This window comes from Lissotriton vulgaris, chromosome 11 (genome assembly GCF_964263255.1).
Source record: "Lissotriton vulgaris chromosome 11, aLisVul1.2, whole genome shotgun sequence".
Lineage (NCBI taxonomy): Eukaryota > Metazoa > Chordata > Amphibia > Caudata > Salamandridae > Lissotriton > Lissotriton vulgaris.
In genome coordinates this window covers 705,025,399-705,048,809 of record NC_141699.1, presented here as the reverse complement: position 1 = coordinate 705,048,809, position 23,411 = coordinate 705,025,399, and the positions used below count along the sequence as shown (strand labels likewise).

Sequence of the window (23,411 nt, the reverse complement as noted above, 5' to 3'; positions counted from 1 at the left end):
TCTAGTTTGGGAACAGATAATCTCCAGGGTGCTTTGATGACCCCCTTTCTCTTTGGGCCCTGACTTTTGGGTGTTGAAAACATTTTAAGATAATGGATCTGATGCTCAGTGACAGGAAGGTAGATGCAAATTGCTAGGAGATCTACATCCAGGGGAGCAATTTGTCTCTAACCATGAGGCACAGGAGGCTTTTGCCCTAGATCAGGGCCAATATGCCAAAATTGAAGAGTGGCTAGGGAGCTTTGGTGGGAGCTCCATGATGCGCCCCCACAATTGGAAATCTAACAGGCACTCCTCCACATGGGAGAGTGGGAATACTAGATATCCTAGATGTACAAAGCTCTTAAAACAGACAGGCCCTGATGGCAATTAGCAGCCAAACTGACTTGGGAGGAAGAACTATATAACCAACTTATAGACACCAAATGGAAAATGGCGTGCTCACTGGTCAAAAGGTCTCAAGACTTAAGTTAATTCACTTTAACTATGTTCATCGCACATACCTCATGCCACTTAGGCTGAACAAAAATATCTTGACAGCTCGGGCCTCATACCCATGATGTGGGCTGGGGACAGCAACCGTTTCACATATGGCATGGTTATGGGACTCAGTACTGTTGTGAGGGGAGATACTGACCACCTTTGAAAGGGTGGTAAAAGCGGGTCGAGGCTTGAGGGTCCTACAATATGCAACTAGTGCCGATTTTACAGGAACCTAGGACTATGACCTGAAACAGGGGGACCGGTGGCGTTGGTGGGGCAATGGGGGAACAAAGAGGTATAGTGGATTAAGGCTGTATTCTAAAATCATTGACACGCAAATGAGACAGGGGTGCATGTTGCATGACACAGATGGCTTACAGGTATATGCAATATGGAGCGGGTAGTACTATACAAACAAAAAGGTGGAACCGGTGCAGAAAAGTCCCAGTCGGATTAATATTTTGCTGTTTGAATTGTATGCATGCCATAAGATAAAACCATAAATAGTTTTTATAAAAAATGCATGAAACATACAACATAGGTGGGCTGACCTAATAGTCTAGGGCTTTTATAAAAATGGGGAGGGAAATAGTTCATGCATATACCATCATCATGACGAAAATTCAAAACGAACACAGTAAATTTAACAAACTCAGGCTCACAAAGCTTAATTTTTGGGAAAGTCATATTGATGAAATCTCTCTCAAAAATATAATAAATTCCTTGGGGGAAACGTGTTTTCCAACCTGGGTCCTCACTACATATTTACAAATGAATAATACAATGCCTACAAAATCAGGAATTGTAAAAATTAAGAGAGAAAAGCCTGAAACATAAAACTCACTGTAGTCTGTAGAAAGGCGCAGAGGCAAAAAGTACAGAAGAAAAAATAGTAGAAAAACAAATTTAAGGATGGAAAAAGGGTATGGGAGCGAAGGCGGAGGGGTCAGATGGAAGACAGAGGGCCACAACACTGCGTGGTGAGGGGAAGGGATCAAAGGAGGAGAGAGGAAGCAAGGTGTTAAGGGCAAGTACAATAGGGGTGGACCACCTCTGAGAAAATAAAATGCAAAAATAAAAAGGGGTGGAGGTGCTAGAAAAAAGAGAAGGTGGTAAAAGGGTTGGTGTTTAACCAGGAGGATGAGGAGACAATTTGTTTCTGGTAAAAGCCATTCTTTGTGAAAAATTGGTCAGAAATGTTTTGAAGTGAATGATTTGTTTTAGCCAGTTTCTTGAGAATTGGATATTTGCTATAATCAAACAAACATTTAATCAACCAGTAAGGGCATTTGTTCTAAGAAAAATCACACAGTCAATTACCTTTCCCCAAAATTATGAATTGGTTATGGGCAGGCCTCAGTAAACTAACTAGAGTAGCAAGACAAATAGACAAGGATAGGTTAAACAAATGTGCAACAGAGGGCTGTACTCACTCAATAAAGAGGAATCCGTTTCAGGGTGACTGAACAACAGGATAGCTTTCTTCAAACATGATTGAGCTACAGCGGTTAATTTTGCTTCAGGAAAATTTGATGAAACCTAAGATAAATCAGAAAAACAAAATGTTAAAAGTTTAAGATCAATGAGAGTGGTTAAATTACAGTTCAGCAAACAAAACACCCAACCAGATATCTGTCCTGTAAAAAAAGGGAATTTAGGGATTGAATATGCGAGGAGTGGTAGTTTATCCAACTTGAGTAATGACCCAGAGAGGATTTAACATTCTGAAGGAAGGTCACACACACCATATGGAACTGTGCTCGGCCAGAAGTCTAATGGGAAAAGACCTGGGAAGTACTGCCTGACCTGGCTTGAGGAGGGATATTGGAGATGAAAAACCACAGAGTCCATAAAGGCAAAAGTGTCCCTTTTAAATACCGACAGGAAACATTTTCCAACAACTTATTTTCTTGTAGGAGTCGCTAATTAGGATGTTACTTTACTATTAATCAGTTGTGTGCTAAGAATTTTACTAATGAAAGGTAATGAAGATAGGTAAAGTCTGCTATTCCAGCATTTTGAAATGGATAGCTGTATCCTGTATAACATTTAACAGGAAACTCTTCCTAGCATTTTGTAAAGATTTGAAAAACACAACCAATTCTTGCAGAACTAGGAGGAGAACCCAAAGAAAGAGAAAAAGCACCTGGTAACTTGGAGATATATATATTTACTGTTTAACTATTTGTGAAAGTGGGGTCTCTTGGTAAATAGATGCTTGGGAGAAGTCCTAAATACAAGCACTTTCTGGCCAAAGATTTGACAGTGGTGTACAATAAAATTTAGGCGCCTATTAAGGTAGTCACTTGTCATTGAAATCGGTACATAGCAGAATTTCTGTACTAGTAAATCTTTATATCAATTATTTCACAATAAGCATCCTCATGAGTCAAAATTGAAGGAAACAAAAACCTTGAATGGTATTACTAATTAGAAAACACTTTAAATTCACCAAGACAAAGTGCCTGGAAAGAGAACATGGACTGGTCCATGTTCCGAGAGAAGACTGTATATGAGGCCCGGGGGCGTCCAGGGAAGTGGTCCAGAGTTTGGGCTCCCTGGAATACTTATCGTGGAGACATCTGTTCTCCCCCGCTTGACTACGAGGTCCCTCTCCCCTCCTTCCCGTGATTTACGTTCCTCTTCTATTCTCACCACATGCTTTGTTTTCTTGCGCGCGCCACCCCCCCCTCGCCATCGTCGTTTCTCCTACATCCATTCCCCCCCCCCACCTCCAGCAACCCTTGCCACTATGATACCATGTGTTTGTTTGTTTGTGTTCATTTCGACAAAAACATAAAATTAAACCTTTCTTATCCTATTTGTATGATGTTATGCTCTTGCCGATAATGTTGATGTGAGAGATTGCTCCAGCAACGTACTGCCTCGTATTGCACTTTTCGCTCAGCCTGTTTTTGTCATAGCGGCCGGCCCTGCGGGGTTGTAGGCAGACGCTGTGTATTGTGCATTTGTAAATAAAGGTTTAAAAAAAAAAAAAAAAAAAAAAAAAAAATTCACCAAGACAGGCCCCATTATTTGACTCTCTGCAAAGATTTCCTCCTTCCCAGCTCAGCCAACTCTCAACATTATGCAGTAAGCGTGCAGTGTATTTGTAGGAAATTAGGATCTGCTTCTTATGGTTACCCCCACTTTTTGAATCATGTGATATTGTTTTTTACTAGTCTGACTGGGATCCTGCTAATCAAGACCCCAGTCTATCTGCTTTCTACCTAAACTGTTATGCCATGTACTTAGGTACACCCCAGATTGGAGACTGGGGTACTCTGGTCAGTCCCTAGTACAGAGGTCTTTAATCTGTGGGATGCAACCCCCAGGGGGGGCAACCCCCAGGGGGGCCGTGCAGTCCTGGGAATGAGGTGGCGCATTTCCAGGCCTCACTTCTGCCTGGAATCTAAAATGTGCTCTTTCTTTTGAAAACCGGGACGCTTCATTCCGCTGAAGGTTATGGAGTCTCCTGTTCTGTGAAAGAAGAGTCTGGGCAGACAGGTGAAACAATCTATTGTGCCAGGGTGCCTACTTGCCTGAATGAAATGCAAATGTGCGTTTTGAGTTAATCTGCAAATATAAATGGTGCTTGGAAGCAGTTCTGGCTTTAATTGCTTTGTGTTGTCAAATATTTTCTTTTTTGTGGTATTAAGAAGAGCTAACAGGGCTGTAAAGTGCATGTTTTTAATCACTTAGTACCTATGAGGAGGTGTTAAAGAGACAGCTATGCAAACAAGCATTTGCAATGCAATAGGTCTCGCATTAGGAGGTTTTGAGCTATTGGTCTTGTAAATAACAATATTTTTATCTATGTTTTTGTTGTTCAGAAATAGGTAAGTTAATAGCTTTGTCGTTTACAACTGCAATAGTTATAATTTTGGCAAATGTTACACTTATAGCATTTGTAATGTAGCTTTTTGTAACATTGAGGCAATATATTTGAACTAGTGATGATGTTGTGTTGCTGAGTGATGTAGTTGTGCCGAGTGGGGCTGTGGGGGTGCTGAGTGATGTTGTAGTGATGCAGAGTCGTGTTGTGGTGGTGCTGTTTTGGTACTGTGGTAGTACTGTGATGGTGCTGAGGTGGTGCAGTGGTGGTGTTGCCAGATAGTTTTGTGGTGTTGCTAGATAGTTTTGTGGTGTTGCTAGATAGTTTTGTGGTGTTGCTGTGGTGGTACTGAGGGTTGCTGTGGTAGTGCTGAGTGTTGCTGTGATGGTGCTATGTGGTGCTGTTGTTGTACTGAATGATGCTGTTGTGGTGCAGAGTGTTGCTGTGGTGGTACTGAGTGATAATGTAGTGTTACTGAGTGGTAATGTGGTGGTGCTGACTGGTGTTCAGTGGTGCTGCTTAGTAATGTTGTAGTGGTGCTGAGTTGGGGCTGAGTGATAATGTAGTAAGGCTGCGTGATAATGTAGCGGTATTGAGTGGTGCTGTGGTGGTGTGAGTGATAATGTGTTGGTGCTGAGCGCAAAATACATGAAAGTGCTACGAGGGGTTTGCGTACTAGCACTGACACAGCTATTAAAAGATTATGCAGAGTAGCGTTATAGAAGCCAAACTATGGGCCTTTGCTATAAAGCAGTGTAGTTAAAATGTATATATTTTTTGATGAAAAATCTTATTTTAAAGTAAAAGCGACTTGTGCATCTCTTTAATAACAAGACTGTAACACTTATTGGTTCTGGTGCCTCGTTTTGTTGTAGTATCTCAATAAGGCAACACATACCAGGCTCTCCAAGATGCCACCACTCTCTAACGTGTCACCTTAACATGGCTTCGTATCCTGAAATAATAAGCACAAAAAGGCTGCACCAAGCTGCTAGAGCTAGTCTGGCTTCAGACTAACATGTGCAATAATTAACACAGGTGGTTGATCTGCCCATAACGTCACGTCTACCTAATATCCATTCATAAGAAAACACATCCCTTAAAAGGTCTGGCTTCACACCAACATGTGCTGTGGTAGGCTGCCAATTCCTACGAGGGCGGCACCTCCGCTGCTCTGATTTATCGCTTCCTTTCTTAAGAAAAATCTGATGCACATGTGCTGGAGAAAAGGGCTCAGAACTAGCCTCTACCCTGTTCTCACCACCAGCTCCCACCCCCGAGAAAAAGCGATGACAGACCCTCTCCTGCCAGGGCTGCAAGGGAACAGATTGCAAAGTGCTGATCAGGGGGTCGAAGGCGATGAGATCGGATGTGCTGTGAAAGGAACGCGGCTCTTCCGAGAAGACAGCTTTCTGGCTTTTACAAAGCCTCCAGACCCGCACCCAAAAAAAATAACACACTCATCAGTGGTGACAAAACAAAAGCTGTTCAGTGACGCCAGACATGCAGGCAGGTACCTATTCAGGATACCCCCACCCCGCCCTCCCCAAAAAAGTATTTGCCCCATCAAGTGCACAGAGCTTTTCAGGGGCTCGACCCCAACCCATCTAGGCCACTGTCCTCTATCTGCCTCTTACCAAAACCTCTGTAAGCACCACTTCCCACAACGCAGGGCTGTGCGGAGAACCACTGGTTTAATGTGCGTCTGTCTGCAGCACCGCACAAAAGTAACTCCGGAAGTGCTGCAGCAAATATCAATTCGGGGAGATGATCGAGTTAATAAAGGCACATGAATGAAATTTGCACAAACCTTTCGCTACTGCCCAGGAGTCCCTAAGCGCAAGTGTGATCTTGCCTATGCTGAGGCGATGCACCTCGCACTCTGGCTGACATAGGAGCCGCTCAAGGTGACTCCACGGACAGGGACTATAGGATATAGTCATGCAGCAGCGTTAGTGCGTTCTCTAGTACCTGAACACCACCCATGACTCCAGGTGGCGGAGATCTTTCTTGTAGAGCCGGAGCACCTTCTGCTGGTGCGTGAGGTAAGCGAAGGACATGGCAGCTTCTAGCGGCAGTCTCCCACCAGGCGGCTGAACCCACGCCCTCCCGTTCCTCCCAGCTAACCGGTTTCGGTGGCCCTTTAGAAACAAGACGGGCTAACATGACATGTGTAAGGTTGGTCGCCATCTTAGAGCTGTAGTTCGTAGTGGTTAACAGTCTACAAACACGCAAAATAAACGGCTACAAGGTACTTGTCAACTTTGCTCATTGATACCGTTGACGTTTAATTTGAATATCAAACATTAAGGGGGAAACAAAACAATAAAGTACAGCTAGAGAGTGAACTAGATTTCAGTTGCTTTGTTCTCCGCTGCCAGGTCGTCAATAGCTACATCTCATCACTAAGCACAAATGCGATTTCTGGCAAGGTTTGTGTGGCAGAAAATGCCCCCGGAATCCCGCCGCGGCCGCACCCTAAGTCAGGCAAGGTCGCCTGTGGCGGGGGCGGGGCCGCGTTCGGACCGGAAGAGGGGGCAGGAGGAGTAAATCCGTCTTGCGGCCCGGGGCTCCTGTGAGCCACCACTCACAGGCAAGGTCGCCTGTGAGTGGTGGCCGCCAGCAGGAGGTTGCGGGGCTCCCTTGACCAAGTGGGAGCCCCGGGAAAGGAGCTGGTAAGAGCCGCAGCGTGAACTCTGCGGAGGGGGCACGAGGCACATGCCCGGTGCCTGCCCCTGCTGAGAGTTGAGTCCCCCGAGATTGGCCCGGTAAGTTCAAAAGGGCTGGGGGGGCCTCAGTGCACTTGTGTGTATGTGTGCGCGGGGGGGGGGTGTCTCTGTATGTATGTGCGTGCATGGGCGCTCGTGTCTGTGTATGCGGGTGTACCTGTGTGTGCGCGTGTGTAGCTGTGCGTGTGTATGTATATGTGTGGCTGTGCGTATGTTAGCTGTGCGTGTGTATATGTGTGTCTGTGTGTCCCGATGCATTGTGCCTGCGTGGGTGTATGTGTGTGTGTGCGCGCATGCGTGTGTGGCTGTGTGTGATTGAGAGAGGCTGTGAATCGGAGGCAGGGGATGTGCACGGCGCAGTGCGCGCCCTCGAGGACAAATCTGAGACAGCAGAGGCGCGTGGCCGAACGCTGTCTCAGATTCCCAGGAAAGTGAAAACAATAGGTCTTTCGCTGACGCGAGACCTAAAATGCATTACTTATGTTCTGGTATTACTAAAATCTACATTTTGGAGGCTCCCTTATATCCTAAAACTTTGCACAGTTTATGAATAAGATGTGAGTGTAATGCTGGTTTCTTACCTATATTGGAGGTACTGTGCCACCAGTCTGTAGCTGCCACAGGGGAGGAGGGGGTGGAGTTCAAGGGATATAATTTGTATCCATGCTTGCGATTTTTGGTAATATCGTCAATTCGGATGTTGGTTTAATTGTTTGAAGATGACGATTCCATAGATATTATTGTACTGCTGATAAATGTACAAGCAACTCGTTCTTACCAGTAATGAGTCTGTGTATGCTCACTGGATGTGTTTAACAGTATCAGTGATATTCTGACCATACCTTTCGTAAATGTACTTGTGAGTACTTATACTTTATGTACTTGAACACAGTAATTAGTAACAAAAATAAGTTAAAAAACTATTTGCACAGTTTGCAGTAGGCTACCTTATGTGTGTAATGCAAGAATACAATTATTGATAAACTTTCACAGTGCTTTCTGTCACAGGCTGTGACCTCGTAGCACTAAAAATCCACAAGCCACTATTCCCCACTGCACCAAGCTAATTTAACTTTGTGGCTCTCTAGTTACACACAGACCTCTGCAGTGCATTAATAGTGGTTTCCCAATGTACCACAGTGCATTTCCCACCAAGTAACAATTTTTTAAATGTCTGATTTTAGCTACCCATATTTTAGGTCTCGCTGGTGTTAGCAGCGCGAAGCGCTGCTCCAGTGAAAGACCTATTGTTGTGGGTTTGCTGGGAATGGGGCACAGTGGTGGTTACGTGCTTCACCTCGGCGATTTCATCTCGAGGACGCGCTTCTGCAGTCGGGCTTGCATCACATGTGCAGACTCTCCAGGGCGCTGCAGATCTGTTTTTGCGATCGCGCCTAATGACTTCCGTGTCTTGTTTTTTATTTTAGGCAAGTTGCACGCGCTTGACTCTCCGGGGCGCTGCAGATCTGTTGTGATCGCGCCTAATGACTTCCGTGCCTCGCATTTTTTTTAGGCAAGTTGCACGCGCTAGACTCTCCAGGGCGCTGCAGATCTGTGGTTGTGATCGCACCTAATGACTTCCGCGTCTCTAATTATTTTAGGCAAGTGGCAAGCGCTTCTGCTGGCTGTGTGCAGACTCTCCTGTGCGCTTCAGTTCAGATGTTGTTAACTAATGCACTTGGTGATTTTTATTTAACCACAGTGTTAAAAGTCGCAAAGGTACGTTAAAAGCCGCCTCACTGGGACTATGGTTGCTTTTAAATTCCAAAGCATTACCAAGTCTCAAACTTCGTAACCCTTCTTGACGCAGACACCATTATGGTTAAAAGAACGGCTTACAATATATCATTTCTAAGATAGCTCTCATGTTATGGAATTAATTAAAATCAACAAGTTATGTAAAAAGCCGCCTCACTGCGGCTTCTGCTGACCCTGTGCACACTCTCCTGTGCGCTTCCGTTCAGCTGTTGTGAACTAATGTGATTGGTGCATTTTAGGTCTCGCTGGTGTTAGCAGCGCATAGCGCTGCTCCAGCGAAAGACCTATTGTTGTGGGTTTCCTGGGAATGGCTGAGAGAGGGTGGTTACGCGCATAACCTCAGCGATTTCGCCTAGAGGACGCGCTTCAGCTGGCGGGCTCGCATCACGTGTTCAGACTCTCCTGGGCGCTGCAGCTCTGGTGTTGTGAACGTGCCTAATGACTGCGCCTAATGACTTCCGTCTATCAGTCTAGCCGTCAAAGTGCCCCGACGCCCCCATTCACCGGGTCTCTCATACTCCTCTCGTCCTGTCCCGTGGTAGTGGCGCGGCACGGCACGGGATTCGTAGGTGGCTAGCTCCCTTCCCTTCACAGGAGCGCGGGTAGGCTCCCGTCCGCTTCCTGCCTGTGCTGGTGGCCCCGCCCTCAAGCAGGCAGTCCCGGGCAGTCCAGCCTGGCTTCCTGTGTCTCGCCCGTGCAGAGGGACCGGAAACACTCAATCCAAGAAAGGTACGTTGCTTGTTGTGGTCGGCATTTGCTTGCAGCGTTTCTCAGTAGTGTCTACCAACTTTGTTTGATGCGCTCTAAGCTTTCAAATAGCTAGATAAGAATATTTACATTTTAAAGAGCTGCGAATGTTGCTGTATACAAGGAGGCGCGATAGGCCAAGAATCACACAAGCCGATGAAGTGGGGAGCTGGGATCCCAACCTAGGTTTCTTCGCGAGAGAGACTTTCTGCTCTGCCCCAGCTCACCTCAGTCTGAAGTTCCAACGCTCACTCTGACCTGAATGGCAAATTTATTTACTCTTATACCCTTAGACAAACATAACCATTTATAGACTGTTTTAGGAGGAAAAAAGATTTCCTCAGCTGTGCGAGATCCTGTCTTCCTTGGATCCACCTGTTGGGCAGACTTCACTGCAGGCTCTCGGAGCTGGATGCACCCTGTTTAGTGGCCTCTTTATGCCGGGTGAGACCACCGCCTTTATCCTCTGGGACTCTCCCAGCCTCTCATGGCCCTTCCTGTGAGATTCAAGCAGACCTTTGCTCTGAGGTATTGAGCCCCCTCACACCCCATTGGGCCCCTGCATGCGGGCGCAAAGCCTTGAAGCACCCTCTCTGGGGCTTTGCCTGTGTGGCACTCAGTCCGATGCCCGCAGCCCTCATTCTAGGCCCTGCCTGTACAGTGCAGCTCGCCAAGATCCCCTCTGGGCTCTTTGCCTGAGGGGAGCCAAACCACTGTCCCTCCATCGAAGACCCCCATGGGGTGCGCATCCACCCATTCCTATTTGTACTGCAGAGTGCAGAGCCACTGCCCCTTCCTCTTAGCCTGGCCTGTGGGGCTTATAGCGCGATGTCTCTGCCTGTAGAGGGCACCTGTGCATGAATCCCCCTCACTGGGCCCAGTCTGTGGAATGCAGGGGTAATGTCCTTCCATTGATGGCCCCCATGAGGTGCGCATCCCCCCAACCCTTTCCCATTTGTACTGCAGAGCCAGAGTGCATAACAACTGGCCCTTTCTCGTGGCCTGGCCTGTGGGGCTTATAGCGAGATTTCTCTGCCTGTAGAAGGTAGGTCTCCATTAACCCCCTTCCTGCTCCAACACCTGCGGAATGCAAGGGGTAATGTCCCTCGGTCCGTACCAGTTCCCGCTCCCTCACACCCTGACACTTTCAGCTTCTGCTCTGCTCTGCTTTTCCCCTCCGGGTTGAGGGTCCTGCGGGTGGGTGCGCTGCTCGATGGGACTTGGGAGCCCCCTCCCCAAATATGCTCCCAAGTACTGAGTGCTTTAACGCCAATTAGGGGCGGCTACCACACAGCCCCATTGAGCGCCGCCGCCCCCTGAATGCATCTGCCTAGAAATGAACACGAGGCGGGAGTGGGTGAATGGTCAGGAGAGGGGGCTCTCCCGGCGGAAGGGGCGGGGAGCTATGATGTTATGGAGCGCTCAGAAGCAGCGCCTTTCAGATTTATGTGCACTTCGACAACTGCAAGATCTGAGGAATCCCTTCGAGGGGGCTTCAGACGAACTTTTGCAACCTTCTCAAAGCGGGCTGGGGTTGATCTCTGGAAGGGCTTGGCATCAATAGTAATGTTTCCAAATTACCATCATGACTCTGGGCAATAGCTTGCTTAATCTTCCCGACGGCCCCCAGCGCCTATAGACCCTTACGGGTGATAGTGCCACTTACAAATGTGGATCATCATGTCATATGCTGGGATTCCCATATAACTGTAATTACTAATCAAAGGCTGGCTTAATATCCCATCTGCATTCTGTTAGCCCCGCACAGCTGGTCAGGGGGCGTCCTCCGCAGAGGGGTCTGGGCTGCTGCTGCCCTCACACTGCACTACAGCTAGTGCATACTGGCCGGGGTCTGCAGGAAAACGCACAGCTGATACAGCGACTCAAGAGACAACCGCGTAGGAGCTATGCAAATGTTTATAAGTGTGAATGCGGTGGCACTGGTGCCTCTCTGGTGCCTATTAGACTCGCAAGTCCTTGGGGGAAAAAAAACAATTGTGTTTGTAATCATTTTGGTGCATTTAAGACAGAGCTGCACGAAACTTCATCTTAAAAGGATGCCCTGCCACGGTCTAAGGTAGCTCTGTGCCACCATGGCTCACTGCTTTTCTCTGCCCGGCCACAGGCTCTGGTGACTTGAGAAATGTAAATGAACAGGAATTTATATAGCGCAAATCACCACTGGTTTCTAAGCGCTTGCTTAGGGAACCCGTCCTGATATTCCCCTGTGAGATAACCCCGGCAGGGTATCCACAAGGTGAAAGCCAGGCATCCCGCCGTGAGGGGCCGTTGTGTAGATTAAGCAAGCTATTGCCCAGAGTCGCAGAGTGTGAACCCATGAATGGAGTAGGCACCGGAGTGAGAATTGTCGAGTCATTGGACATTTTAGGACTCAAGACCCGCCGGGAATTGAACCCTGGTCCCGGGCTGACCTCTGCTTCCAGGTCTGCCTGCTCTAACCAGTGAGCCACACTTCCTAGAAATCCGTGGCTCACAGGGCTCAGGTGGCTTCCTGACACTGTGGAACTGTTCCTTCTATGTTGTCTCAGGGATACCAGTCTGTCGGAATCTGGCCTTCCCCTGCCACGGCTAGCATTGGGATGCTGTGGCTCACAGTACTCTGCGCTGCCACAGGCGGGGACTCACTAGAGTCAAATCTGTACTTGCACAGTTCATTAAAACAAGCATTTGCAATGCAATAGGTCTTGCATTTGCGAGAGTTTGAGCTATTGGCATTGTAAATGGCAATGCCTTTTATTAAAAGCGTTTGAAAACCTGCAAGCTGTGCGTAAACAAGCACTTTGTAATTGTAGTCCTTGCTTATGAGACGCAAAGCTGGCAGTCTCTTTTACTGACAGCCTTGCTTCTCGTAAGCAAGGACTATACGTACAAAGTGCATGTTTATGCATGGCTTGTAGGTTTTCAAAACAAAAGAATAAAAGGCATTGTCATTTACAATGCCAATAGCTCCAACTATTGCAAATGTGAGACCTATTGCATTGCTAATGCTTGTTTATATGTAGCTACCTGATGGTGAAAGACCTAAACAACTAGCAAAATATTTTGGGGCCAATTTATGGGAGGCTTGATCTGCCGGAGCATAATTTTTTTAAGCTCTGGCGACACAAGCATCGCAATAGTATCTATGAGGCAAAACAAAGTCACTCTGTGTGGCTTTGCATGGCCTCCTATATATGGAGTAAGACAAAGAAGGCCAAGTCGCTGCCTTGCCTTAGTCAGTCAAGTAGGAGTTCCATGGGAATTGTAGTGGGTGTTCACACGCAACACCCATGGATTTTGACACTGCCCCAGATTTACAAAACCATGTAAACATGGGGCAGAGTTGAAAACCTTACGCATGCCCACAGAAGGCGTAATGAGGAGAAATGTTTTCATGTCTCCTTGTATTATTTCCTCTTTCCATGTGTGCTGCATTCTGCAGCTCACAAAGAGGAAAACCCCTCTCGGGGCGCCTTCCTGCACAAAAACAATCCTGCCTACATTTGCGCTAGGCAGCAATTTGTGTGCCAACGCAGTGCGAAAGGACAGGAATGCACCATATTTCATAAATATGGTGCAGAGCTGCCCTTTCACATTGGTATAGGGCAGCGCAGCAAGAAGACTTGCAGTGCTGCCCTGGGTCAATCCACATAAATGAGATCTTTTGTTTTTAGCCACACATTTGACCATGCCCCCACGCTCAATGATCTTACATTTGATAAACACGGTTTAATATTATTTCCCCACTGTAAAAAAATGATTAGCTATGAAAATTAAGGCCTTTTATGGTTGTGGATAGTTGTCAATGATGAGGAGTACCATGTTCTAGAAATGTTTGTCAGGAGGGGGTCCTTACGCCTAAACATTTTTGGCAGGGGGGTCTTGGCATCAAAAAGTTTGAAGACCTCTGCCCTAGTATATGGTACCCATGTACCCAGGGCAGAGGTACCGAGAGGCCTTCCATGTGCTGAAGCATGTATTATGCCACTCATGAGAGGCCATGCAAAACGGAACTACAGGCCTGCCATTGCAGCCTGTGTAAGTTGTTGCATATACTACTTACTTTAGATATAGGTTTACTATATTAAAGGGTCACTGCACTAAAACCTGTAAGTCACCCCTATAGCAGGCCTTTACAATCCCGAGGGCAGGGTGCGTGGTTGTAAGTGAGAAGGTGCCACTGCACGAGCAGAAAACCCCTGCAGCCTATGGAGTCCATTCTCCCGGGTTGTCAGTATAGGAGCCATTTACGACATATAGAGTGGCATCATGCAACAGCGTACTGACCAACTCTAAAACAGCTGAAAGTAACCCTATTGTGTTTAATGTCAAACATTGTGGAATCATACCCCCACACCGGTAACCGGTGTGGGAGGTATGATTCCCACCCCTCAGAAACGAGCTATGTGAGGTCCCTGGTGTTCCTGGTACCAGTCTTAGTTTTGGGCAGCACAAAATTGTTGCTGCCGACCAGAGACACATTTCTGCCCTCCTGCTGCTGAGCCAAGCTCGGGAAGGGTAAAGCAGAACACTAGGCATCATGTCACAGGGAGGTGTGACCACCTCCCAGACAGGATTCAGTGTATTAGGGCTTGGGGGAGTACGCTTGCTAGCGACCAAAAGTCTGCATGAGGGGCACATTTCGTGTCCCTGTGCATAGTCCAGTTCAAACCAGTCCTGGGAGCCCTTGGCTCCTGCTCTGGCGCGAAACTGGACAAAGGACATGGGAGTAGCCTCCCCACTGTCCAGACCGTCTCCTGGGAGGGTCCCCTGAATCTGTCCAACCCTCTCCCGTGGGTACAAAAGGGCTTACCTGGCTGTAGGACTCTAGATTCGACATGGACAAGATTCTGAACCAGAAACCACTGACTACCGTCTGGACACACTGGACTTCGCTTGGGCCAGACTTCGTATCCCTCTTAGTCTGAAGCATCGTCTGTGGCTGTGCACCATATAGGATCCAGGCAGGACCTGTGGAGCATCGAAGACAACCAAAGATATCCCCCTTGGAATTAAGGAATCACTCCCTTGTAACCGCAGGCACCACATCTTGAATGACTGGTCTGCTACTCCTGAGCTCCTATGGACTTCAAAGGTTTCAGCAACACAGAAGGTGGGTTTCTACACCCCTTGAGGTTAGAGCTGCTCTTTCACAGAGTTTGAGGCCAGAATACCTCTTGGGGGCTGCAATACCCATACCACTGTGCACCATGTTAATTTGCAAGTGCATATGCTTGTTGGCATTTCCCGAACAAGTGCAATGGGCTACAAGTAGCCCCAACCTCTGACATCATTTGTTACAAAGAACTCCGGCCTCCTCGCACAGAGTGCTCTGTGGGTGCTGCTTTGTAAATCTGCTTGAGGTCCCCTCCCGACTCCTGGGCCTCAGGCCTGTGGGTCACCTTGAGGGTCAATACTGCTTTTCTTAGGCTCCCTTGATTGCTCCAGGCTTGCCCTGACTCACCTGTGTTAGGGGAGTCTCCTGGACCTTGCTGGTCTGAATCGTAATCTTTCTTGACCTTCCTGGGTTGTCGCTGCCAAGGCTTGTTGGTGCTCCTGCCGAACACCGACCCCTCAGCACTCTACATCCTTTTTGGGCAGCTCGTATCTGGCTCCTGGTCATCCTCGACGCCTTCTGGTCCCGGTGGCTGCAAAGCCCTCTTAACGCACCTGAAGCAGCCGACAGTGGGCATTCGTCTATCGAGCCTCTGGTAACTCCTGAGTGACCCAAACTCTGTCCCTTCTGCTTTCAGGTACTCTTCAACAAGAATCCACCTTTGGATCCCATCAGACACTTTTCTCCTTCCCAGCAGTGGCTCTTATTCGAAATCCTCCATAGAGATTGACAGCGGTTTCCAAAGCCACTTCACACCTATACACCCGGCTTCCCTTGGGTAGGTAACTCTTGTAATACGGTATCTACAAGTGGGGAGGCTCTCCATCCTTTTAACTTCGACGGGGTTTCTTCGAATTTCATCGGGAAGGGTCCTTAAACTTTATTACTTCGACGCGACTTCCCCATAGAATTGTACGGAGCATGCTTCGTGCTCCCACATTGCACCCATCCTCCGTGGGGGTCCCTACTTACTCACATTGGGTGGTTCCTTGGGGTCCCAGCGATTCTACTTCCTCTAGACACAGTCTTGACTCGAGTTGTGGTTCTTATACCATTATTTTAGTATATGGTCTTGTATCCCCCTTGAGCCCACTGTGTATTAGTGCTATTTACTAATGTTTCTGTGCTACAGAATTGTGTGCTTTGTGAGTATCTTTGTGTAGAAGATAATGTGTCGTACTAGAGTGTTATATTAATAAACAAAAAATGTTATAACTACTGTGCGGTTCTCCTGTCATTTAACCAAAACTATAATGTTTCATTCTGGTAAAACAAGCTGCTTAACATTCCTTCAAGACTACGCCTGAAGGATGCTCTACACAGCTGCCACTTGGATAGCTTTCTAAGGTTATCCTTGCCCTCTTAAATCACCATAAGGGTTGTTTGGACTGGTGCAAGGTGCCCACTTTAATTAGTGGACTGCATATACCAGACCAAGTTCTTGTAGTACTGCGGTAATTCAAACTTATCGATATAATTGTATTATCAGCAATTAAGATCAATAAATCATCCGATGTGGTGCAAGAATATTTCGAAATGGGAGGAGTGGGAATAGCAATAGAAGACAGAATAAGCTAAAAAAGGTTTTGAATGGTTTCAAGTTTTAGCACAGGGTCTGTTACTGAATAATGAGGTGGGAGATTTGCAGCTTTTTCATGGCTCTATACTTTGAAACACTGTCCTCTAAATAATTTCTGCCCAAATTCACCAATCCTGCCTACACTAGATCTTTAATGTACACTTACAAATCAGTTGTTACAAGCTCTAAAGGCCCTGAGGCAGTAGCCATTTGCAATCCAGCTCAGTTCAATACTCTGACAGGTGTCTATAGTCATATGTCCTCTTACAAATCCTTTCCTTGCTGCTCCGAAGCAGAAGTCAACATTCTTTTGGGCTATTGGGGTTCATTCTAAGTGGATTTATTATTAACATAGGGCACTTTATTGATATTGCTAAGTTGCAGTCCACCATACACTTTCAAAAGATTTCAACCATGTTGTTTTCTTTAGAGCAGATTCGTTTTTCATGCAAGCCTCATGACTGTGCTTCTTGTTTGAGATGTGATTGGTGATAACTTGCAGTCCTCCACAACTGACCTACTTAGAAGGGAGAGGATTTGAAAATGAAACACTAAAGTTGACAGCAAGGGGATATTTTCTTCTTTTTCAAAAACAGTAGGTCCATTTGCATACTCCTATTCTTTGAAATGTTTTTGTAATTAGTAACATTAGAAAATTAATGGTTTGGCTTCATTTAAAACACATTTTCAAGATTCCACTCAGAAAACAAATGTGAATAGTTGGGATTAATCTGTTTATCATGATGTTTTGTAATACTTTGTGAGCATCCTTTAAAAACTAGCATTAAAACCCATTACATTTATATAATTTGCTTGAAAAATTGTGTTCTAAAAAGCACAATTTAGATGCCTTTTTAAAACATTTTCCCATCGAAGGTGAAACGCCCAAACCTCGCAACCGAGTTATTACTGATCGGTTCTACTATGTCTGCAGCAGAAAATAATCAAATTGGTAAAAACAACGGGCTAGGGACACCCACTTGGTCCTCTAATAACTAATCAGTAAAGAAGAGTGCATTTCTAAACTCTAACTGGCACAAACAAGCCTAACATTAGTAGGACCCCGACGAATCCTAAATCGGACATCAAAATTCTTACCCACAGCAAAAGAGTGAAAAACGCAAAAGAAGATTAGAAAGTCAGAAAAATAGTGTCAAAGAAAGAAGTATAGACAACGAACCTGCAAAAGTGAGATAATAGGGCAGGGACTTTCTTTTGGTGGATAAAAAAAAAGACATGTGGATGAATCAAAGCTACGCAGCCTTGGCTTTCAGCACCTTTGATATTCTTAACACTGGCCTCTTGGCAAAACTTTGGGCATAGCACCCGTTTCCCAAATTAAGTATGGGTGCTGGCCCTAGGCCCCAACAGGACCAGACATCGTATATCCCCTGGGGGAAATTTGTGGACTTCGATTATACTATTCATCAATAAACACTAACTGGGTATGGTTACTGCAATCATTTATGGTGCTGGAGTTGGATTCCATTTTGGTTTAAGCATTTTTTTTTAAACATTTTGTTTGTATGTTAATAGATACATGTTAAAAGAAAAGTGCTGGTGAGGAATAATGTACGAAATCAGTTTATAGTGACAAGTCATTTTATCTTGTGACTAACACTTTGCACCAAAAGACGTTCAATGCTGCCGTGTGGAAAGTGAGCCCATAATTCTATCGATGCCCAGGCTGCTGGCGCAAACCGCCTCTTAGTTCCCATTCTGAATAGTTACCAAATAAAGAGACGGGCGCTGGAGGCAGGAATCAAGAACAGAGTTTATTTCTCATGAGGAGAGCCAGTCATTTCGGACACGAAACACAGTGTCTTTCGGGAGGTGCTCTAACAAGTGAGCTTGAGACTCTTGCCTTTATACCTTGCAAAACATTCGATGGTACAATCAGGACAGTATGACGCAAAAGAAAGACATCCCTATAATCCTCGTGATGATCCTACTCCACATACGTTTACAATGGGGACCCTTGACCTGCTGATAAGAGGGGAGGGCAATCACGCAGCTGAGTGTTTCGTAGGATGTGTACGCCTGATCATGGCCCAGGGGGTGGGGTGGCTAGGCATACAATAAGGGCAGTAAATGGTATCTCCTGGCTTAGGCGATGGCCTCGGACATGTGTGGTCAGCCGGACTCGGGGGAAGGGGTCATCAAAGGAGTGGTATTCATGCCTGCGTGGACAATCGAGCGTGGAGGGAGGGCTTGTCAATAGAGGGGCATTCATGGAAGGGGAGGAGGTGCTGGTCAGGCGCGACCGTGACTCTCAAGGACAGGGCCTTGCGGAAGAAGAAGGTTTATGACTTGCTCATATGAGGAGAAGGAGGGGGTCAGGGTGCGTGCAGGGCCAGAGTCGCGCGGAGAGAGAGAGATCTTATGACCTGTACATGAGAGAACAGGGGGCAGTCAGATACAACTGGGGGGGGGGCTATGTCAGCTGGGGCGAAGGGTGCTTCTTCGAGAGGGAAATGAGGAAGGCCTGGGTCAAGCAGGAGGGTTACCTTTCACATCAGGATCGCGCAAAGGAAAAGGGTTTCATGGTCTATACATGAGAGAGGGGGTGCAAGATACGCGCAGGAGGGAAGCTGGGGATTCCAATGGGTAAAAAGGCCATGGTGCCTAGAATGGCTGTACATATGCATAGGGATACGGGTTCTTACTGGCAGGGTGATACGGTCAATAATTTACAGTATCCATGGTGCCCACAGGGAGAGGAGTGGGAGAAGAAGGGAAATGAATGCTGTCTATGTACATAAATTTCGTCAGATTTCACAGTCGCCCCTTTTTACATAACAGCAATCATTTTTGCAGCTGATGGGATTACAGGTAGACAAGCATCGTTGACGAATTAGCACTTTGTCGATACTAACATGTGGCGTACGATCATAGACAGTTAAGGTGATGGGAAGAATGCAGTACATAGGAAATTACTTTTTCGTTGTGTTCCTGGCAATTAAACGCACTACATAGCATAAATCTTTCTGACTTAAAAAATGTGACCAATGAACAGTTTTGACCAGGTAGTTGGGAGCGGAATTCAGTTCAATACACAAGATCTCTTCGTCACAGTGTCTTTTATCAGTGAGCCATCACTGGTAGGCTCTAATCCGGGTACTTTTCGTTGGCGCTGTTGAGCACCGGCGGTGGAGCTATAGGTCCAGCTCGGTTCGATCCTTACGCGTTGCAGGGTGCGGTCAGTCCTCTGCTGTTAGACCACAGTCCTGTTCCCTAAACAGTCCGTTTGGCGGCGCCTTATGCTCGGCACCTATAGTTCTGTGGCAACACCCTCTTCCCATATAATTGCAGCTCTTTCCTTTGGCAAAAAGTCACGTGGGAAGGTGGGTGGATGTTGTTCAAATAGTCGATAGGAGAGAGAGTGAGCGGAGTTGGGTCAGAGTTCCTGGGACACACAAAAAGGGACCAAGGGAGCAAAGGATAACAAGCAGGCAGGCCCATCAATCGGGCCCAAAGAAGGCGGACGGAGACTCCAGGCACACGTGGGTTAGCAGTCGGAGGGCTTCAAGGCGGCCCGTCATTTTTCATTCTCCACGTTGAAATTGCGGTCTCGTCCCGTGCCTCGTTGCTCTGCAGCTCCACCTCTGGTCGATGTCATACGTGTCCCAAGGTCTGCAGTCAGGCTGAACGTCACGTCTGACCCATCTCCTCCGGTGATCGTGAATCTTTGAATAGGTACAAGACAACGTTTTAGAGAAATGGCAGAAGAAGACATCTACGCATATGAATTCCTCCCTTAATTCTACGCATTTGATATTTTATGCTCATCGGTCACAGTCAGAGGTCTATTACCAAGCAGTGCATGTGTCAGCATTCCTACTGAGTTTATGGCAGGTTTATTCATTGTCCTATTTATAACTCACGTGAGGATAAATGACATTTCCATCAACTGTGCGTTACATCATATTCAACATTACAGAGCATTTCCCTTCAGGACTGGCTAATATTTTCAGACAGGGCGGGGGTGCTATCGTCGAGAGACGGGCAAAACAAGATTTCCTCAAGGGTCAACAGCTACTCATGGTCATTATGTTTATACCCGGGACAGCAGAAGTGGTTCTATCAAAAATAGGGCGGGGATGCTTCGGGCGTTTGCGCTTGGGTGCAAAGGGGTGGGGCAATCTGGGTATTGGGTGTCAATCTAGACGTAGGCGTTCGTCTCTGAAGAACAGACATAGGATGCCATTGACATACAGTTCCCCTATAAATGGCCTGATTTGGGGGACTTTAGTCGTCTTACCTGTCCTTTCCTTCTCAGCCAATTCAAGTTCATTCATTTTGCAGAAAGGAGAGGCAGTAACATGGCGAGATACAGTCATTTTAGTTTCGGTCAATTTCGCTGAACACCTTCGCGTTCAAATATGTATCAAATCAGACTGGTGCCGGTGGGGCACAATTTTACCAAAAAGAGGGATAGAAAATAGGGAGACTCTCATAGAGAGTGAGAGTCGTCCGCAATCTAAACGAGCCATTCAGTACACGTATGACATGTAAAGAGAGAGAGAGAGAGAGAGAGAGAGAGAGAGAGAGAGATAAAAAGGGGTGGAGAGAGAGAGAGAGAGAGACGTGTACGAAAATAGGTCATTTAGTGCGCTCACAACACAGAACAGTAAAGGTCAGGTAACATGCAGATCTAGACAGAGGGGAGACATATATTCGCACGTTACACACACACAAACTCAGACTGGGAGGACGGCACATGTATTACACATATACAAGACATTCACAACAAGACAGGAAACAATTGTTAGTCTACAAGATCTGTTTTTATATATATCCTACGTACCTTCACTATCCTATTTATCTACGTGCTTAGCTCTTTCTGCTCTTCCCCCCTTTCCCTTCTCGCTTGTCACGCCTGCGAGCGTTCCCAATTACCAATACTCACACCTCGGTTGGTTGATCAGAAATTGACCTGGTCGCGCTAGTTACCCAAGGTTGGATCTTAGAACATTTTTCTGTTCCCTCCTTTGGTGGGAAGTTCTCCAGGCTGAGGCAACGGCAAATATTGATCGGGAAAACAGTCGGACAGCTTGGCTATATCTGTAAGAGTGTGAGAAAGGGGGCAGTGCATTTTGAACATCGGCAACATTTCTAACTTCCTAGGCGGGTGGTGCCGTGGCAACCCTTACCCGTACAATTTTTCTTTGTCCTTTCCCTACCTAGTCAAAACGTCCAGTTACATTATTTAACGCGCCGTTTCTAGTCAAAAATTTTTTTTTCGTCATTCAGTACTTGTCCAGTCTCTATGTCAGTCCATCCTCCCGTTGCTATGTTCTAAGGAGGAACAGTCATGTTTAAGTCTACGTCTTTTAAAAAAAACTTTTATTTGTCATAAGGACCATGCTCATATTCCCTTCTCCCCCTTCTCATTGGCGGTTCGGTCATCGTCCTTCCATGCATCAGCCAAGGTTCCGACGTGACCTGCAGAAGGGAGGAGAAAGAAGGGGTGGGGGGCAATATTCAAACCTCATCAGCATGCAGTAATCCGGAAATGTTTTTACCTACCACATACTCGACCTATCTCCACGTAGTGCATTTCTCTACCATCACGGCGTTTAAGCCCAGAGGGACCAGAAATGTCAGACAGATAATCATTGACGATCTGCGTATCTACATGAGTTACTTGGTAGTAACCCCTTTTGATCGGGTACAAGGGTGGCGGTCAGGTGGCATTTCTGTGGTGTCGTTTTTAGGTCTTCTAAAGCACTTTTCCGGCTGCCTGCGACACATAGTGTGGCTGCTAAATATCGGGTCCTTTTTTTTTTTAACCTTTAACCTTCATCATACTTTCTCGTTGCTCACAGTAGTAATACATTCAAAACTCATTAATGCAACCGCTACAACTATGCTTTCGTTTTCAAAATACTTTTAATAAAAAGTGTTGACGTATAAATACAGGCCTACAACCCAGTGGACTAGCCACGGAGCAGATTGGAGCTGTACATAAGGAGAACAAGGCTGGTGGCAGTTCGTTGCATAAAGTGTGGCAGTGCAATAAAATCGTATTAAACTCCCCTACAGAGCAAGCATGATGCATGTCGGTAATTCATCTTTAATAAATTCATAAATACATTATCCAATGTTCATTCATTACCTTAAATTACACCAATTCATTTTCCAACTCATAATCGGTACCCACCCTAAGTCAATTCATTGTCCAAGCACATACTCAATATCCTTCATATCTACTTTCATTATCCAAACGTTATATATATCTCGGAGTAAAAAGCTTGCGCAATCAGGGTGCAACAAAGTTCATTAAAAACGTCTCATTTTGTGTCGGCGCCATTTTGGGTGGGGTCAGACAAGTTCCAGCACAGTCAGAGTGTCTCTAGTCTCGCATGGTTGGCCCAGAACTTTCCGTTGGCAGTTCAAAAAGTCTCGTGCTATGTGGTTAACAGTCTAACAATATGGACCATGAGTCAAAGAGTGGGAAGGGCGGCAACAATTTTCCTACCGGGTCATTCTGGTGTTCCTCCGGAACTGAACAAGTCTGTGCCGTGGCGGTATTTTAGCCATTTCCGATCCGAGTCTGGTGCCGGCAGGAGTAGCACCGATGTCGTGGTTCCCAGCCAAGGGGGCGGGGGCACCCATGCAGGGGGTCGGGGGCCCCCCGGCTCTTATAGAATCTTCAAGGTCGAGGAGAGGCGATATGGAGCGAGTGCCCGTCCTGGGCAGAAGACCGCTTTTTGATGTTGACCCTCTTTAAGCAAAGAGTGTTGGGGTGTCGCTGGAAGCCTCCACCTGGAGGGAGGTGGGGGAGGGTCGTTCGCGCCGCCTCCCCCTTCCAGCGACCCCGCGCCGTTCCTCGGCTCTGTCGTCTCGATATCGGCCGTGCCAGCCATTGATGATGGGGGGGGTGGTCGGCGGCTGAGGCAAGACAGCCCCCCCCCCTCCCTTTTTGACATGTGGCGGGACTACCTCCAACTCTCCAGGGGGCTTGAGATGTGGCGGGACTGCCTGTACCTATGCAGGCGATGGCATGCGGCGAATTTGGCATGTGGCGGGACTACTTGATTTGCCGCTGTCCTCGCCTTGGCTTCGGCCTTCGACAAAAGCCGGATCGGGTGAGAGAGAGGGGTGGTCGGTGGCCGAGGCAAGACAGCCCCCTCTCTCCCCGCGGCTTGCAGGGCGGCAGAA

At 46.9% G+C, this 23,411-nt stretch overlaps 1 protein-coding gene across 1 annotated transcript in view; it reads right to left on the bottom strand.

The window, feature by feature from the left end:
• The window catches only part of PIK3CB (phosphatidylinositol-4,5-bisphosphate 3-kinase catalytic subunit beta), a 1,054,351-nt gene that overhangs the window by 886,054 nt on the left and 144,886 nt on the right, over window positions 1-23,411 (bottom strand). The window contains exon 2 of the mRNA XM_086943780.1: window positions 1,917-2,022. The gene's annotated coding sequence lies outside the window, so the exon portion shown is untranslated. The remainder of the gene's footprint in view (window positions 1-1,916; window positions 2,023-23,411) is intronic.